This window comes from Triticum urartu, chromosome 4 (genome assembly GCF_003073215.2).
Source record: "Triticum urartu cultivar G1812 chromosome 4, Tu2.1, whole genome shotgun sequence".
In the NCBI taxonomy this organism is placed as follows: domain Eukaryota; kingdom Viridiplantae; phylum Streptophyta; class Magnoliopsida; order Poales; family Poaceae; genus Triticum; species Triticum urartu.
In genome coordinates this window covers 192,752,029-192,755,595 of record NC_053025.1, presented here as the reverse complement: position 1 = coordinate 192,755,595, position 3,567 = coordinate 192,752,029, and the positions used below count along the sequence as shown (strand labels likewise).

Here is a 3,567-nt window from a genome sequence, read left to right as displayed (position 1 = left end):
TGTCAGTATCTTAGTAGTCTCCATCTACATTGTTAGGTCTCCAGCTGCCAATAGCGTTTCGCTTGCATGTAAGTTGGCTAATAAAAAAAGAAGTCGGCTAATAAAAGCTCCAGGTAGATGCACGGAGATGCATTTTGAGACGAAAATCCATTTCTGCACTCGAGCTCATCTGCACCTGCGCTGACGAAAAAAATCAAAACAAATATTAGAAAATTTAAAAAAAAATCCAAATAAATTTTGTATGATAGACAATTTGATGCGTGAGACCCGCTCCAAATTTCATGTCATTTGAACATATGAGCAGCTCTCAGCAAAAAAGACAAATTGAAGGTCTGTAAAAATGTTTACTGTTCATGTACTGTTTTGGGCTGTTTTGTCTTTTTTGCTGAGAGCTGCTCGTATGTCCAAATGACTTGAAATTTGGAGCGGGTTTCACGCATCAAATTGTTTACCACATAAATTTTATTTGGAATTTTTTGAATTTGTTTTGATTTTTTTACGAATTTGTTTCTAACCGGGTGCAGATGAGTCTGGGCACCAAAACGCCCTAAATGAGGGACCTAATAAGCAGTACACAACAGTTCCTTTGTTAAGAAGAACGTTGTTTTGTCCAGCATCATTCACATACAATAATCAATGTACAAAAACCCAAGACCACAGTGAAACATTTCAACATCGATGTTGACACAGAATTCTTGTGAAGCTGAAGATAAACTTTGCAGGAATTACAAAGCACAAATGGTGGAGCAAAGCAAAGGGAAAACACAAAAGATACCATATCACATTGTCACTTAATACTTGCACAAATAAACAGATCACCATAATCCTCTCGGATGTCCTGCTATTTTTCTTGCGTTTCTCATATCCAACTCACAAACCTGTTAAGAAAGAGCATACTGCCAATGAATATATATAGTTAAGATGACATGCAGTTTTATATCAAGGTAAAAAAAATTAAGGAGCCCAACGATATATCTTAAAACAAACAATCTCAGCAGAAAAACATTAATCTCTATCTCTGCCTAATAATAAAGCGGCTATCGCTTGTGGTCATACGTCGTCAGCGTTTTTGCAGAAAAGCCCCTATATTTTTTGATATTCAACCCGTCATCCAAATCGAACCGATATGAAGGAAAAAACACAGTCACGTTCTACCTCGCGGCGCTCCGCCCTGCCCCACCCACCTCCTGCCAAGCCCCACGCGCCGCCGGCCGCCTCATGCCCCCCTCCCCAATCGTCGGCCGGCTCCTGCCACGTCATGGGGAAAAAAGGGGCGCCCGCATCCTCCCACCCACACTCCTGCGCTCGCCTCGCCCCCACGGTTTCGCCTCGCTTGGCACCGGCGGCAGGCCATCCCGCCACCCGACTCGCCTCACCTGCACCGGAGGCGGCCGGTGGCAGGTCGATCTCCCCTCCCCCTCCCCCACCATCCTCACCGCTCCCTCCCTTACCTCAGCCCGATCTAGACACCTAACCCCTCCCTCCCCTCTCTGAGCATAGCATGCTTCATCGACGGCTCCTTCGGGCCGGATCAAGGCGCGGAGACCCATGCTCCCCTCATCTGGTCGGACAAAACAGAGAATATATTCCTTGCCTTTCTGCTACATGTACGAACTGAAGCTAACTGTGTACACTTTGGTTGCTTTTTTAGAGAGAAAACACTCTGGTTGCAGGTAGAGTTGGAAATCAAAGTCCATAGAGATGCATATGTCATGGGCGAATGCATGATGTAATTGAATCCAGTCGACCTTCAGACTTGGTTCTCTGCTGGGGTGAAGGGTGTGAAGTGTTTTGCCGAGATGCAGATTCAGAGGCCTTTTTCTTTCCAATTTGTACATGCTCTGCAATTCAGAACTGGTTTTACTTTTCCTTAAAGAAACTGATTTAAATTTTTGCTGGCTCCTAAAGGGCGCTGGTTCAGGCCGATGTGCGCTTCGCCAAATGAAGGAGCAGGCATCCACTGAGAAGAAATTCATCTGAGCTCTCAAGTTGAAGTCAAACTGGCCAGCTAAGTTTCAAAGGTAACATCTACTCCCTCTGTCTCAAAATATAAGATTTTTTTGTCTATATATACTGAGATAGAGGGAGTATATAATACAGCAACTAAGATGATAGTTTGATGTGTAGACTGGAAGAAATCACACACAATAGATGCAGTTGGTATTTTGGAAATAAAGGCAGAGGTTTAAATTGAGAACTAGGACTAATTGGTTCAAAATTTATACATGTACCCAACATGAATACTGCAGTCTTTGTCATAAGATTTCCAATGGTACTGATTTTTTTCATCTGAATTATTATCTTTTAAAAGTAGAGCAAGAACAGGATGTTGTCTATCAGTTTGACCAAGGGCAAAATTTCATTTGGCATCAATATATCTATTTCGAGATAGAAAGAATTTGAGGATAATCATGTTCCAGTATGAGACGTGGCTCAACGATAATTGCATCCCCAATGCCAAGCCCACCGAGTTCACTAAAAGCAATAAGCAGGAGATCACCATGACGCATATCGCCATCACATTCAGACCCAAATATCTGGGAGCTGAGGTGTGGACATGATTAACAGGGCAGGGCAAAGTCAAGCCCCAGGGTGGTGGTGACGACAATGGTGGCCTACACGCTACGGGGCTAGCAGCGTGGCAGGCAATAGTGCGCGGCATTTCACGGTGGTGCGCGTGGCCAGTGCTCGTGGCGACTGTGGATGATGAAGTACTGGACCTGCGGTGAATGACCATCCGCAAGATCTACATCATCATCTTTGGGTCAGTTCACCTTGAAAGCCATTCGGTGATACGAGGTTGTTCGAATATTATGTTTTCTGATTTTTGCACATGGGACTGTTAGTGCTAATGCTACAACTGAAACCTAAAAATTTCTACTTACCAGTTACCATGCACGACCAACTATGGTGCCAAGAGTTGACATCCAGCTTGCACACATTAGCAGTAATTTCTACACACATTTGAAATTGTCTTATTGGGATAAAATAAAGTATTTTCCACGGGATTCACATTTTCCAGAGTGATGGTTTGAGGTCTGTTAGTAACTTTTTCTTAAGTGTGGTTATTGTCTCTTTAACATCGGGTATCCCCTGATCTTCATTTTAGTTGCTCTCCTCGAAGACATGGTCACTTTTTTTCTTGAAAAAGAGAAGACATGTCACGTCTATAAATGTTATTAAAGTTTGACATGGTTTTGTTTTTATAAATGGGTGATCTACTCTACTCCGCTGCACCTTATGTTCTCTTGTATTATCAGGAGATTTTGTTGGACGTCCTTCCAATTGCTGAATCTAGAGATAAATGTGCACTATTTTACACATATTGTCAACCCAGATAAACAAGATTTATGAGATCCCTGAGTTTTTGTGGTGGCATGGAGCCGCGAAGCGTTTCTTCCCTGTGTCACCCTAACATCTTAATAAGAACTCATGTGAAGGTTAGCCCAGCCTCCCTGAAACTTACATTCACATCACATTCTCAACTGAGATGATGACCTAGATCTATGTATGTTTTATGTGGATGAACAACAAACAAATTAAGTCTTGTTCACGTCCGTCCTCATG

At 42.9% G+C, this 3,567-nt stretch overlaps 1 long non-coding RNA gene across 2 annotated transcripts; it reads left to right on the top strand.

Annotated features, from left to right (window-relative positions):
- The first annotated feature begins 1,138 nt into the window (after positions 1–1,138).
- Positions 1,139–3,014, top strand: LOC125551272. 2 transcript variants are annotated; one of them, XR_007302377.1, is made up of 3 exons: positions 1,142–1,564; positions 1,652–2,021; positions 2,569–3,014. It is a non-coding gene; the product is annotated as an uncharacterized LOC125551272 (long non-coding RNA). The 2 variants fall into 2 exon arrangements; XR_007302376.1 differs by having other exon boundaries at positions 1,139–1,564; positions 1,652–3,014.
- The last annotated feature ends 553 nt before the right edge of the window (positions 3,015–3,567 follow it).